The 17,067-nt window shown below is 35.2% G+C and overlaps 1 protein-coding gene across 1 annotated transcript in view; it reads right to left on the minus strand.

The window, feature by feature from the left end:
* LOC122789858 (formin-2-like) overlaps positions 1-17,067 on the minus strand; it is a gene marked incomplete at its 5' end in the record, with an annotated part of 2,118,086 nt that overhangs the window by 680,898 nt on the left and 1,420,121 nt on the right. The window lies entirely within an intron of this gene.

The following is a 17,067-nucleotide window of genomic DNA, read 5'->3' on the forward strand; positions in this document are numbered from 1 at the left end:
TGAACCTCTTGGAATATGTGCAACAATCCCTTCATGCAATATAGGGAACAGAATATTTTATTTCAAATGTATGTGCTTAGCTAATTGTTTTGAAAACTGAGACTTACAATTACCACAGGCAAAGTATCAATTGCGTTATGCATACGTTTAACAAAAGCAAATGCTTAACTACATGAAAGAGAAAGAAAATATTTCTTTTGATGCAAATCAGCTACATGACAAGTACATTTTTACAAGCTTATGAAAGCTCACAGTTTCTTAAATGCTAAAATTTGTTTACTCTGAAATACCTAAGTGAGACCAAAATCAGCAGAAGTATATTCTTGACAGATGTAAGCTGCATACAACTAGAACCTTCTACCTGCATGAACTGTATTCATTTCTTCATTGTCTAAATGTGTTCAATGCATGACTATAAACTGCCTGGTTTTGCAACGTAGACAATGCAAAATGTCACAAGAGGAAGTATAAATTACTCATGTCAACAGTGCATTGTTGGGAACGTTATTTAAAATGTTTTCCAGTGTTTTTTAGCTTTTTTTGTAACATGGCACGTGATGCAAAAACTGCCAGAGCCTCTGACCATTTGGGAGCATTTTTTACTTCATTTTTTTGAGAGAAATACACTTTTACAAAGTCCATTTTCAATACACTGACAACAGAGATGAAAGCAGCAAACTTTAAAATTAGCGCAATTAGTGTATAAAAATTGCGTGCCGTTTCCACAGCCTTTAATAAGTTCACCACTGCACACACCCACAGGCGCCCATTAAATTGTATGAATACAGCACATTATCCCAAGGGTAACATCATGGTAGGAAAAACTAAATTTATTTGAGTCATGGTTTAATAAATAGTTTATGAAGCTTTCTGTTAAAAAAATAAATAAAAACAAACCAAATAAATAAGTACGGACAAGGGAAGACAATTCATCACGGCACTTGACTTACCAAATGCCATGATGCATTTACTAATATCAGAAAATCACTTCAATTCACTAAGCAGATTTCACTGAATATTTGATTCTTTTACAGAGAAACCCCCCAGGTGGCATGTAAAAATGAATGAATGAAATTTGGCAAGGACACTAATGAATCTCCCACAATATTCATTGAAAAAATCCATGGGATAGCAAACAGTCACCTGATATACTACTAACTCCAAATAGATGGAACCTCCTTTAACATCTTACCACAAGAATGGCATATCTGGTGTGCAGCTGTCCCCTGATGCACTGCAGCATTTATGTATTCACTCTTTTGACCGGGAAAGTCCAAGTGGACAAAGCCATTTTTCATTTAAGGCCTGGGGAGAACAGGTCGAGCAGATACATTTCAAATAGTCAAGACTAAATTATTAGCAAAGATGTATTACAAGTGTAGTTCTTAAGACATCTAGATGAGAACAGTTAATTGTTCTGTAGTGACATACACAAAGATAAGAGACATTTTTTTTTCTTTGGGGACATGCATCATATTAAATTCCAAGTATAAAAAATTTAGTATGCAAACCATGTGCAATATATGTGATGAGCAGACACTAAATATCACTTATAAGACATGGGTAAGGAGGATAACAGTATAACAGTATAGATGTTAGGAATAAATACTACCGAGGTAAGGAATGTGAAAGATAGCAGCTACATCTAGTTTGCATTCTGCTGCTTATTCTTTCAACTACTTTTATTTATTTATATATAAGGTCCATCATTGAAAACGCATCATGATGGCCCCCTTACACAAAATGGACAGTTTCATTTTGAACCCATCTTGGTCCTTATTTTCAGTACTTTCTGAAGACAAGCTGAAACACAACCTTACATAATGCAGGAATAAAATAAAAAAACTGCCACACAGCTCAGCTCTACAGAGACAGTAAAGTGCATCACTGATCTTTCACAGCAAAAGAAATGGATCCAGCTTTTTTACTCGTTTGCAGACAATGTGGTATAATTCTAATACTCTACACTATATAGCTAGTTGTGAGAATTGTTCAAGTTCCATGCAGCACATCGGTTACTATGAAATATTTGAAATATTTGAAGTACTACTTAACATGATACTGACACTACATATCAGCATTGTTTTGACAACATAAATGTAACACATTACATGCAAACAGAGGAGCACTAAAGCTGGGATTATTAACTATTGCATCCCCTTCCCAGCTCACACTTAGAGCTTTATTTACTCCAGGGCCAAACACATCAACAAGCTAAAGTCCTTTAGGCTGCCATGGCATCTGCTCCAACTGTGTAAACCATTCAGCACAGAGCCAGTTTGCTAAAGGTGAAATCAATACAACAAGCTAAGGACACAACCTAGGACAGGATTTCTACTTGAAAGATCATGTTAGCCGTATTCAATGGAACATTTTAGCTGGGAGGCAAGGTTCCTGAAGAAAGACAGAATGAAGATGCTCACTGCGATTTCAGCAAGGTATATGGCAAGCTTCAACAACAAAGCTACTGAAAGAAGCCCGTCAGTCTTGGAGTGGTTCCTAAAGCAAAAGCAGAGATGTAGAAAGGGCGAGGCAGAGGGGATGGCTGCCCTAGATGCCAAGTGGTAGGAGGTGATGAACAGGTTGCTTGCTTACAAGTTGTCATTACAGCACTGTAACTGCAGTTTGTAAACTGTCAGACTGATATTTTCTTTCAAAAGTAGAAAGGAGTTATTAGGCTGCTACCAAATAACTCAATGCAAACTTCAGTATGATGATTTACAAGCTGTTACTAAGTGATCAAAACTGTGACCACTTACAGGCAGTGAGAGGTGCCAAACTCCACTGTCACAGACTACGGCAAAAGAGTGGATAAGAACACTGGCTAAACACACATAGTAGAGGCCTCTATTAAGACAAAACCACTGCTAGTATGTGTTTACTAATAAGGCTGTATCTTCTAAATATCTTTGTAAGGCAGGATGTCTAAAGAAAAAAATCACAGAAAGGGCAAACAAATGTTGAAGAAATTAGCATGTACAAGCAAACTGAAGTGTTTTTTTCCTTTTTTAATAGAATGGTCAGAAAAGAACAGTTAAAACCAACTGAAAATTAAAAAAATGAGAGGATAGGTTAATGGAGAAGAAAAACTTGCTGCAGGTAAATGAGGTATATATGGGGATAACACAAGACGACTAACAAGCAAACAATGTGCAAGTACCAGGTATTTCTTAAGGTAAAGTGCATTAGTAGAAGAAGTCAACAGAAAACTGCTACTGAACTGTGTGCAGATACTACATGACCATGTCTGTTGGCTCGTTGTGTAGCATTGATGGAAAATTACAGGCAGATTAGAGAAATATAACGTAAGTAGTGCAGTGTTAGTACAAAAAAGTCAGAATCCGAAACAACATGACATTTTATGCCTTGAGGGAAGTAACAAAAGTGCAATACTGTACTATCAGTGAATTAATAGACACAATAAAATCATTCAAAAATATGTACATAAAAAAAAGTCTAAAAACACTCAGCTAGAATTTTCACTTAATTCATATACTGGCACATTAATAACAACATGTTTTATTTATTTCTTTATGTTTTGGTTACTGGGGTTGAGCACTGATCACAGCATGACCAACTGCAGACTCTAACTGATCCCGCAGTTACGGTCAACATTTCAGCAACAGGACAGGTACTAGCAGTACAATAAGTGGGACTGGATAAGGAAGCAGACAGCATGATTATATATATATATATATATATATATTTTACTATCAAGATTGGATGTTTTGTCAGCCCATACTTCCTTAGTGAATATTTTTTTTTTCTTTCTGGCAGTTAAAAATTTTATTGGGGCTAATGACAGTTCCTCCTGCAACATAAACCAGTTACATGTCATTACCCTGTCTGAAATAATCCAACCACTGATCACTGAAAATCAGATGCACTGTCACTAGACTTCATTCCTTTCCTTTTAAGTATAAACTATGGATCTTCCTCATCAGTTGACAGTCAACAGGTATAACGTTGCGTCCAATCATTCACTCATCTCAGAATCTGCAATAGCCTTTCATTAACTGTTGTCTCGACAGAATTTAGATTTGTAGGAAAATCTGTAATTTTGGTACTTGTGCGGACTTTAAAGACCGTGGAATTACTCATCAAATTATCTGGCAGCATATTCCCTCCACATCATCAACAGCATCCAGGATAATAAGCTTCTGGGAAACATCACCAAGAGTGATGTCATTCTGCTTTTGTATACAAACGGTTACTGACTCAACACAAATGAGTCCATCCTGACCACTCGTGCTGAGTAAGTTGTAATTTAATAAATGAGTTACAGTACAGACTGCTGCTGTTGCCACTTCGCAGTCAGTAAACTTCAGATGTGTACTTGAATTCAGTGGCCTAGCTGGCACCTGGCTTCTTGGAATACATATCTAAAACAGATCACTATGCATGCTTACGATGTAGCACCTGACCAGTGCAAACTCTTCCTCCGTCTGCATTGTGGCATTACAGAAATAATCTTCAAGTCCTTGGGGTTTGGCATTAAAGGAACAGTGCACTAACATCAAATGCACGACATGTGAAACGCAATGGGTGCAATGGAAGGCAAGGTCTCCCCCATGGCTTTTACATTCTTACTTTCTTTATATCTAGCTAATAAATCTAAAAGGCTGTTACACTTTCTGATGTTGCAGGATTTCTGCCTGTGCTTATTTAATTTTCTTTGCTTTAAGATGATTTTCAAACATCAGTAGCATAATTAAAATAGGTAATACAGTTGAGCTAAAGAAATACTAAGCCCCTGCAGTGGACCAAATATTTTTGTGCAGCAGAATTATCAGATGACTATCCTCATAGCTTTCGATATAGCTATTTCTCATGAAATTTATAACTGTTTGGGCAGTTCTATACACTTTCCCTCTGAAATGAGGATAGCATGGATTTGTCAATGTGTGTAAATTTCCACTCATGCACAGTTCTTCTGAATTCTTGAATTTTAAACTGTTGGCCACTGTCAAATAGAACATCAGGTATCCCATGTCTCAGAAAAATAAACTTTAGTGCATTAATTGTACCCGTACTTATTGTGTTTGTCAATTATTTAAGGGAATGCAATTACCCACATGTATGAGACGTGCTTCATTGAAAAGGAAGCTGAACGAACAGAGACACTTTCTGACGATGCTCTAGAAACTAGTATGGTACCATCTCTTTGAGACCACTGTGATATCCATTACAGATGGCACAACTCTATTAATTACTCCATGTTGACATACATGGGTAGAATATTACCTTTCTTATGTTTTAGCACTTTACTATACCAAGACTACATTTATATATCCTTGCAAACATTTATTTTTGTCAGTTGATTAGAAACTATAACTTTATTAGCTTTGAAAATCAAGCCATGAACACAACTTATTTTTCTCTGATAGAAATACAAGACTGAACTTCTTTACTAGACACTTTCGTTCTAGACAGCCTTTAAATATACAATATTTTAACAGATGCATTTCTACGTCACTATCAGTACATTCCACTTTATGCTTTCTTAATGTATTCAACAGTTTACCGTTTTTTGTTATGCCTTTTTGTGTCTGACACCAAACTAAGACCAACAATTATGTTTAAAATGCATTCTAAGCCTTCAGTTCTTTGGAAAACAAGTGATGTTGATAAAATATGAAATGTAAGCATAATGAATCTTTGCCTTCATGTTACATATACACAGTTTGGAGCTTGCTTGATTTAGTTCTACATGACAGTAATCACTGCTTGCATCTTGTACCAAGAAACTGTAGCACCTGTCATTCTTGAGACCACATCTTCAACTGTAAGCAATGGATAATGCTGTCTTTTAATCATTTTGTATTTTTATGACAGTGACCATACAATTCATCCATTCTGAGGCACTTATTTCTTAAGAACACCCAAGTACGACATGCAATTTAATTCATGTACAACTTTTTCTCTGAGTGCTACATGCACTTTTCAGGCAGGAATTACAATCAAGGCATCATGTTTACCTTATGTGTGAGATTACAAATTAATCTAAGTTAATATTAAATATTTGTGTCAAATACTTTGAATAAAAAGTAATGTAAATGGATTATTAATTTAGGAGTTAAATATAATCTCAGTTTAAATGAATTTTTATGAAAGCTATTTATATGTAACTTATCGTTTAACCATTAAGTGTCGCTATTAGTATTTAATCTGAACCACGTGACATTATTACATATTTTGCAAAAGGTGTTGATTATTTAATATAGGGACAGTATTTGTCATTTGATGAAATGTTGAATTAATATATATGAATTTTTGCTCAGGGGTATTTTTACTTTTGATTTTTTTATATACGGTCGTGTGATCCATCGGGGTCCTATGTACAGTAAATTGTAGATTGAATAAGCTTTTTCATTCACACTGATGATGCTGTGTTTGCAGTGAAACCACGGGTTGTCTCTCTGTACTTATTTTGACTCATTAAAACATATTTTGCATCATTTATTTTGTGTTACGGTGCTGGATTCTGTTTTTTTTCTGGTCAATATTTTATCTGTGCAATTGGGTACCTGTGCAACCTTTTGGATTGACTTCTTTGCTCTTTTCAAATAGTTGCCAGATTCATATCATACAGAATCCTTATCAGCATTTCTTAAGTCAGCTATCAAACCTTTAATGAGCGAGTTCAGCTCAAGGATATAATACACAATAGACACCATCCACTTTTTGCAGTTGGTCTCTGAAATACAAGTAGTAGAATATATTTTTTATGTGGGTTAGATATTGACTCAATATAAACTCGTATTCCTCACCAGAAAGGGATAGAAGCAATTAGAATATATATCTATCTATGCTGTTGAACTCAATACATTTCTTTTGATCCTTCTTGCGTTTATTTCGTATCCACAGATTTTTATTGTGATGGCAAATGTAACCATCGGTTGAAGGGAATAGTGATGGTAGCAGCTTTTGCTTTCACTTACTTTATTTCTAAGTTACTTTGAGATCAAAACGGTTTACTGTCAACTTCAAAATCATTTTTGGCCATTCAGATATGTGGCATCAGTACTTGGATGATTGCTGGCTTCTTTTGGAATGGTTTCCTTGGGGATTTACATAACTGTGGCTTATTTAAAAAACAATGATTGCGCTTTGGTTTTTAGTTATACTCCGTAGCTTATCCCTGATGAACTTCTTGGATGTATCCATAAGTGAGAAATTATATGGCGATTCATCTACATTATTTAGAAAAAACTTTTATTAATAATTATTGTTCTCTAGCTGCCAACCTAGTCATATCAAAAACATTTCAAAGTCTCAATTTTTGAGAATTAGAAGAATTTGCAGCGAGCAGTCTTGATATCAAACTAAAAGTTCATTACTTGAACAGGGATGAGTAGACAGGGGATACCCTTAGCTCATTTTCTCTTCTGCTAAAGGATAGATACTTTGATCTATAAAAATAATGTGTAGGCATGTAAATTATAATAGAGTTAGTTGTAACTTACTTTTGGTATGGACAGCTGCAAGATTAAGTCTATTATTCAAGAACACTAGTACCTGTTAACAAGGGACTTTTCTATTTTTTTACCTGAATATTGTCATTTCTCAAATAAGACAGATAAGAGCTTAAGTCAACTCTTCTCTAGCCATAAAGGATATCAATCTAAGCATGACCCCATGACCCTTTACCTAGATGTGGATTATGCAGATCCTCCCCTTGTAGAAACTGTATGTTTTGCACATCTGTTTGTAAGACTAAATATTTTACTTCAATCAATACAAATAACATTTTTTGAAATAAGAAAATGTAATAGCATCTGTAACGGAATGGGTAAATTATCAAGTGGTTTGCTTGTGGTGCTTTCTACGTTGGACAAACTTAAAATGCTTTGAAACAAAGGGCCTCACTATAATTAAGTGATATTCTCTGCTGTAAAGAAAGAAGTGCCTTGTATAAACACATACAAACATCTAAATGCTAAGTTTATTTTTATTGGAATTGACAGGTTGGATATCAACACTATTAATAAAACTTTGTGACAAAATACTATATTAAATTATGAGCTATGAATAATCCTGGTTTAAATCGATTTTTATGAAGGTTATGTGTATGTAATTTACCTGTTGACCATTACATATCACTATTTAATCTTAATAACTTGGAAACATTAGTATATGTTAAGTAAAAGATGTGCATTACATACTATAGTAACAGTAATTTATGTCATTTGATGGAATGTTGAATTGATATATATTGTTTGTTCGGTGGGGTTTTGACTCGACTTTTTTTCTTTTTTACAAGATCATTTGATCTACTGGGATCTCATGTAAATTGTAAATTGGTTAAGCTTTTTCATTCACACTGACGATACAGTGTTTACAATGAAACCATGGTCTGTGTTTCCTAAGAACTTATTTTGGCTCAGTAAAGTTTCATTTACTTTGTGCTATGGATATGAATTCTGTATTTTGGTGTGTGTGTGTGTGTGTGTGTGTGTGTGTGTGTGTGTGTGTGTGTATATATATATATATATATATATATATATATATATATATTTAAATATATATATTTACGTCTGTGAATAAATCAGTAAAGTTGTGCAGGATATCACTGCAAAGGTATCTTTTTCCACATGCTTTGAGTTTCAAATACCACAACAAGAAAGGGATCTAGTCATAAGTCAGGTTATAAGATTTCATGAAATTTGTATTGCTTTAGTCTTTGATGTTAGCCAGCAGTGTCCTTCTCAGTACCTACAGGGTGCCCTAGATTTTCTCCTTGTGTAATTCATACGGGGTTACATGTATTGGCAGCATATTTAATTACAACTGTAAATTCTTTTAATAAGACCTGTTGCTCCTACTACTATTTGAATTTTCTGGGTAATGTTATTCCCCATTCCTCTTGTACCAAAAATGTCTCTGTGACAGAATGTCTAATTTTCTTTTTTACATTTAGTCTTTGCTTTTACACTTGAGTTTGCTTTAACATCCTAGCTTCTCACAAGGTTCAGTATCCAAAAATTTTAGGAGGCTTCACTTCTTTAAGTGCAACAATATGAACAAAAAGCTGAGCTTTTTTTACTTTTGTACTGCAATGTCAACTGTTTGTGACCTAATCTACTACATGGTGGCCACTATTGCTTAACTATGTACATGTAGATGACAAGCATTTTCTAATCCCTGTTTTTTACAGGTATGCTCTGATAACAAATTACATTCTGCACCTCTATTCAATTTAAATTCTAAATTCAGTCCATTACTTTTCAGTGTTTATCAACAGTCTGCTTTGCAACTCTTGTTTCAGATGCATTTTCAGATAGATTTCACAGTACCAAAAAGCAAAAGTAGGCAAATGAAATCCTCGAGCACAGGCAAGGCAGAAATAAGCCAAATAACCCTTTATTGTAAGCGCTTTCGGTAAGGAAATTTTCCCCACCTTCCTCAGACAAAAAATGTTACAACCATAAAACAGTAAAGTGCTATTAAATACTTAATTGATTGTGACATCATGATTATTCTCAAAAACTTAAAAGGCTAACACCATTCTTTTTAAAAGATTAATTAAATACAGAAAAAACTATTATGCTAAAATCAATTGAATGGAAGTATATGTAAAAAGTGTATATATATTTTTAAAAAATATATTGTTCCTTTATATACACCTAGTAGCCTAAAAGTTGACAAACAGCAAGCAAACAAAAAATAAGCAAAAACTAAATACAAACTGAAAAACACACATTGAACACTCACCTTATATTAAAGGTGCTGATCCTTATAAATTCCCAATACCAGTTCTATATTATTTTATATTATATATAAAGCAAATACTACTGAACATAATAAAACATAAAATAAAATAAAATATATAAAGCCTAATGTAAAAAGTGGACAACTATTCAACAATATATATCAAAAAGGTGTATATAGTAAATATTAAACATCAAACCACCTAAATCTGAACTATATGTTGAAAATATAATTTCATCTATTTAATGCCATTAATTTCAAAAAACACTTGATGGACACTATCTCGTTTAAACCAGGAGCCATATATGCAGCAGTACGGATCTGCCAAAAAAACTCTTGTTGTTCAAGTTTTAACTGCCATGGACCCCCCTCGCTTGTGGTTGTACTTGTTGTATGATTGCAAAAGAAAAGCTGTGATCTAAATTGCAATGAACATGTTTAGCAAGTGCGTTGTTCAGATCATTCCTTTCAATAGCATAAAGATGTTCGTATATCCTTTTCTTTAGTGGTCTATCGGTCTTACCTATGTAAAAAGCTGGACACTTTTTACATAGTGCCGTATAGACCACTCCTTTAGAATTGCAATTGAAAGAACCATGGATGTCAAAACTTCTACTAGCCATATAAATGGTAGGGCTAACTAAAATATATTTGCAATAATGGCAGGTACCACACTTGTTCATTCCTACTTTCTTCTTATTAGTTCTAATATTGGTCAATTCTAGTAATTGTTTTAAATTTTGCCCATGCCTATATGTAGTTACAGGTTTATCCCCCAATAATTTTAACAATGAATGGTCCTCTGTAATAATTTTCCAATTTTTGAAATCAATTGCAATTTCTAAAGGAGTGGTCTATACGGCACTATGTAAAAAGTGTCCAGCTTTTTACATAGGTAAGACTGATAGACCACTAAAGAAAAGGATATACGAACATCTTTATGCTATTGAAAGGAATGATCTGAACAACGCACTTGCTAAACATGTTCATTGCAATTTAGATCACAGCTTTTCTTTTGCAATCATACAACAAGTACAACCACAAGCGAGGGGGGGTCCATGGCAGTTAAAACTTGAACAACAAGAGTTTTTTTGGCAGATCCGTACTGCTGCATATATGGCTCCTGGTTTAAACGAGATAGTGTCCATCAAGTGTTTTTTGAAATTAATGGCATTAAATAGATGAAATTATATTTTCAACATATAGTTCAGATTTAGGTGGTTTGATGTTTAATATTTACTATATACACCTTTTTGATATATATTGTTGAATAGTTGTCCACTTTTTACATTAGGCTTTATATATTTTATTTTATTTTATGTTTTATTATGTTCAGTAGTATTTGCTTTACATATAATATAAAATAATACAGAACTGGTAGTGGGAATTTATAAGGATCGGCACCTTTAATATAAGGTGAGTGTTCAATGTGTGTTTTTCAGTTTGTATTTAGTTTTTGCTTATTTTTTGTTTGCTTGCTGTTTGTCAACTTTTAGGCTACTAGGTGTATATAAAGGAACAATATAGATTTTTTAAAAATATATATACACTTTTTACATATACTTCCATTCAATTGATTTTAGCATAATAGTTTTTTCTGTATTTAATTAATCTTTTAAAAAGAATGGTGTTAGCCTTTTAAGTTTTTGAGAATAATCATGATGTCACAATCAATTAAGTATTTAATAGCACTTTTCTGTTTTATGGTTGTAACATTTTTTGTCTGAGGAAGGTGGGGAAAATTTCCTTACCAAAAGTGCTTACAATAAAGGGTTATTTGGCTTATTTCTGCCTTGCCTGTGCTCGAGGATTTCATTTGCCTACTTTTGCTTTTTGGTTCAGTTTTTCTGTTTTTCGTGATTCCATAGATTTCACAGTACACAGTGTTACACTTCCAGACTAACCAGAAATTGTCCACTTTCATATTTCCAGAAATTGTTCACTTTCATATTTCTCTTCACCAACATTCAAATTCTTTGAATGTACTTGCTTTGGCACAGCTTTGCAAAATCCTCTTTTCTAGAACATATTCTGCAAGCTTGATTTAAAGCCTCACATCTACTGCAAGGCTGAATAAGAACTCGTTGCCTTCAGCCCTTCTTTTATTATAGTAAATTGCTCCATGTGTTTACCTTTCTGAAATAGCGCGTCGGCCTTAGTGCCCTTATTTCTTATTTTTGCTTTATTATTTGAGTTAAATGTTATAATACACATATTACTTATCTCAGTTAATTCTTCTAGTTATGCACTGCTACTTTCACTTGGTTCTACACCTATCAAAAGCTTCTAAAAAGTTTGGATCTGTTTCTCTTAAAAGCTTGTCACACACTTCATTTTTATACCACTAATTATAGTACATCTTATTAAAGAATCATACAGCTCACCATATCCATATTTTTTGTTTCTATTATTTAGCTTGGTGATACATGCATCTATACTGTCTGTATGGTCTTGGGTTCTTGTAAAGAGCAAATGTCTAATAAATAGCATGTTCTTTCTGGGATGGCAATAATTACTGACTTTATTTTTTTCCAAGAGCAGTTGTTTATCTATTCTGCTCTTCAGTAAGGGTAAAAGTATGAAATACATTTATGGCTTCTTCCCCAGCAGCACAGTGGAATGCAACTCACTACACTTGAGATGCTTCAGCTAATACATTTGCACTGAGAATGAATCAAATTTCTGGATCCAACACTTTCTGGATCCAATAATTACTAGGTTTAAAATGTACACACTCACACACACACACACACACACACACACACACACACACACTTTGAGATTTGATTTATACACACACACACACACACACACACACACACACACACAACTGGGAAAGGCTGGCACAGGTTTACTAGCTATGCCCCCTTCTGCCCAGACCATTAGGTAGTTATCACTGCCACCAGAACCCCTTATCAGCTACTTTAAGGCCCTTCCCGAAGGGTGACCAATCCTACTGTGTGATGTTACGAATATCCAAATGGTAAGTGTTACCAAGGCTATTTAGGAGTGGCCTATACAGTGTCACCAAATACATATGCAAGTACAAACCAGCCACAATTAAAAAGTTGAAATATATTTAATAATAAATAATAAAAGAACAAGACAATATCCAATAACTCAGCACAGTGACTACAGAGTTCAGAATCACAGGAAATATTTTAAAACAACACTGCAGGACAGTTTCAAATAAATACAGAAAACATCAAAACTAATCTTTACTATATTCCTATCTATATCGAAGAGAGATTACTGTACCCATATTACTTACTATTAGCAAGGCAAGTGCTGATAATTGGATATGTCCAGGTCCAATGACAAATACAAAATGCACAGTCTCTGAGAGAGTTCCCAAATTAATATCAAAACATTACTGCTGGGTCAGCTGGATGACATCACTATTTATCATCTGCCTTCAGTTCCCAGGCTAACAAATACCAACACAATTTTAGCATCTCTGTGTGAGAAGTACATATCTCTCAGAAATATGCCTAGAACTGGAAGTCATAAAACAGTTAAACAATTTTACATTTTAAACCTAGTAATTATTTGATTTCAAGACAACCGAAAGAAACCTCTAGCTGTAGACATCCTGCCTCCTTCAGTGAAAATGAGAGAGAAACACAATCATAAAACAATTCACTCATTTTCTTACAGTTTGCAGGTTAACTCTGTTCTTTTCCAGTAGAGTACACTGTGGTTACATTCTTGAAGCTCAGTATGTAACATACAGTGAAACACACACTTCTGCACCAGTAGTTTAATATCCACATAACACAGAGTTCTCTTACATTTGTAAGACAAGCCTATGGATATTACTATTCACAAATGACATATGATTACCTACAAAATTCCAGATAGCTGGGCTGGCAGTGTCACATTTCTTTATAAATCATATTAATATTTTCAAGTGACATATAATTATTTACAAAATTCCAGCTAGCTGGGCTGGCAGGATTTTGGTTCGTCACACAGACAAATTGTGAAATCATAAGAAAAAAATCACCATTATTAAAGGTATAGGGCCAATGGTAGAAAACTATTTAAATCTTGACCAGTGTGTATAAATCAAATCTAGAAACAGCAGCCTGTAGCCCATCTTATCCTAAAGGGCATATGCAGTCAATTCTAAAACATAATGCTGGGTTATGTAACCTTTACCGAAGCTACCTGTAAGAAACTAAAAAGGTACAATGACTACTGGAAAAATCACACAGTTGAAAAACTTGAACAGTCCAGAAGTCCTTTTGGAACTGCAATTGCACTTTGCTTCTTACAAGTAACCTTTGTTTAGTTTATAAAGCAATGTCTTATCTAATTTGTTTGAAAGGTTAGGGTCTCACAGAAACGGATAACTAAGGTCTCACAGAAACGGATAACTGGTGCCAGAGCCATGGCCTAAAGTTAAATGCCAAAAAATGCATAGTCATACCCTTCGGGAAAAACAAGGTTACCCCTAGCTACCAAATAGGTGGCAATCCACTGAGTACAGAAGAAGTCATCAGGGACCTGGGGACCCAGGTTGATAGTAGTCTGTCATTCGACACCCATGTAGCTAAAGTAGTTAGGAAGACCTTCTACATTGCCCACCTTATCATGAAGGGATTCTCATCTAGATCAAGGGAGGTCATAGTCTCCCTATACTCATCACTCATCAGACCAATGATTGAGTACAATGCCCCATTCGGAATGTATCTGACCCGACACTTGCAGCAGCTGGAGAGGTCACAAAAGTTCCTCACCAAAAGGATAAAGGGTCTCAAACATCTGTCCTATGCTGCCCGACTGAAAGAACTCCAGCTCTATTCAGTCGCTACGCTTGCTCAGAGGTGACCTTTGCCTAACATACAAGGCCATGTCAAACCCAGATTTGATGAATATGCTTCACCTCAAAAATCTAGATCCGTCAGAGCCACAAGGGCGGAGACTTAAACCTCGACACGGCTATTAATAGGGCGTGCTGGAGGGATAGATTCATCACCCAAAGACTCCCTATGCTGTGGAATAAAATCCCGGTATATGTGAGGCAGAGCACCTCGCTGGCCTTGTTCAAGAGAAATCTTGACCAATGGATGGGAGATCGCAGATATACCCCAGGGATTACCTCAGTGTCACTGCTCAACAGAGGCACAGCAAAATAATGGGTATAGTTCCCCATACTAAAGGGGTGGCGTAAGCCACAAAACTATGGGCTAGGCTTGTAAATGCCCTCGGGCAGATAGCCTAGTATGAACCTATGAACCTATGAACCTATCCCTCAAGCATACCATTAGGAATGCTGCCACCACATCAGAGAAGCTAATACTAAAAATGGATGCTAATAAAAATATGAAATCGATATATCACATACCATCCAAGATTAGGGAATAAGTAACCCCTTGCAATCAAATGTCCAGTCATTAACCTCCTTCAAAAGTAATCCTGTCATGTATATGGAAAGTAGAAAATATCAACATGTGGTTACAGCAATCAATTTTCATGAAAGTCAGCGTTTGTAAGCTTGACAGTCAAACCTGTGAACCAGATTTTTTCCTCTTTTATCCACTGTAGGGATAGTAATCTTCTAACAAATAAGTAGTCTCAACAATTGCTCAAAAAACTACTACTACTTTGTCTCTCTTTTGCTGTTTATGTACTGTACACCCATTCAAAATTCCTTTAATAAGCTATTTACTTTATAAAACTTGTACATAATAGTCATATAAATGACACTGATGAAGTCTGAAACAGTACCTGAAACTGTACCCATTTTATGCCAATTGATTATTTTTTTCCCAAAAATCTGTTTTATTAATTTCAGGGATAATTCACCAACAAATTTACAATAGTCCAACGTACAAAGTGGGTACATATAAACAAAGAATACAACCATATTGGGCGTAAGACCATACAGATAATTTACCAACAATGTTACAATAAACACGGAAATGGCACATAAGCAACAGTACTGCTGATAGCTTTGCATTTAAAAAAAATGTAGTATGACTTGATATAAAGATTGATGCAGTAATCAGTTTGGTCAGTGGTGGTTGTTTTGTTTTTTTCTAATGCAAATGGGATAAGGAGGGCAGCATTCCATCCCAAGTGCAGTACTATAACCTAACTAAAAATAGGCTGTGCAAAACTGAAGACTATCTTTTCAGAGGAGCCAAGAGTTTTGATTGTTCTAAGCCCTCCGTGAAATTCATGTGCCAAAAAGGAATTGTGGAAGAAGGGCAAGTAGCTAACTGTGGTAATACTACTGTGGTAAACAAGCAAGTAAGGCTAACTCAGCCGCTATGATCATCCTGCCTGGATCCAAAAGTGACTTTACTGAACTGGAACACTAAGGCGGCAAGGATCTGACACTATTCAGGACCATCCAACATTTAGGAAATGAAATCCCTGCATTGCAGTTTATGTCTGGAACTGTGGACAGCACTCATGCACCTTTCACTGCCCACATCCTAAGTGGTAGCTTTACTGAACTATTACATGCAAACACTTAGTAAGAACTCGTGTCTGATATGGATATTACCTTATTACAGATCCTTCAAAACGCATAGTACATATTTTTCAGTTTTTCTTCAAGTGTCAACTAGCTGTGTGATGGGAGTAGACTAGCTGGGCTAGGTTTAACTTTAGTGTGCATATGGATGTGGACAACATTCTCCTTTAATGAAATCTCAATCCCTGTTTGTAGGAGGAGGAAGCATCAATGTGAGAGGGAGATACGACTCTTCACCAGGGTCATTGAGGTAATAGAGAAGGGAATAACCGAACCCCAAAAACAATAAAGGTCAGTAATTTTCTTCCACAATTTACAGAGGGTGATCATTTTGATAGTTTTATTCATATATTTGAAAGAGTATGCAAACAGTATAATGTTAACCAAGGGCTGTATGTAAGGTTCCTCACCCTTTACTCCATGGTAAACCTAAAACTGTTGTTTCTAAATTGTCTGATATTGATGGTTTAAACTATGCTAAAGTAAAGAAATGTTTACTTGAACGTTTTAAGTTAACACTTGAAACTTACAGAAAAAAAAGTTTCATAGATGCAAGGCAGATGAAAGCATGTGTAATTATATTGCTGAGTTAAGCACTTCTTTTCATAGATGGGTGAGTGGGTGTCAGGTCACCACTTTTGAAGGGCTGGCAGACCTTCTGGTGAGGGAACAAGCCCTTAGCACTTTGCCTGAGAACATGAGAATTTGATTGGCAGACCAAGAGTGTAACTCTGCAGATGAGCTGAGGAAAAGGGAGACCTCTACTTACCAAGCAGGGCATCACTGCACAAGAAGGGGATACCCAGTGCTGCACACGGATACAAGGCAATCCATGATGGCAGACTAAACAACCATAACAGAGCCCACCA

The sequence above is a fragment of the Protopterus annectens genome, chromosome 15.part0 (genome assembly GCF_019279795.1).
Source record: "Protopterus annectens isolate FY-2018-M chromosome 15.part0, PAN1.0, whole genome shotgun sequence".
Classification (NCBI taxonomy): domain Eukaryota; kingdom Metazoa; phylum Chordata; order Ceratodontiformes; family Protopteridae; genus Protopterus; species Protopterus annectens.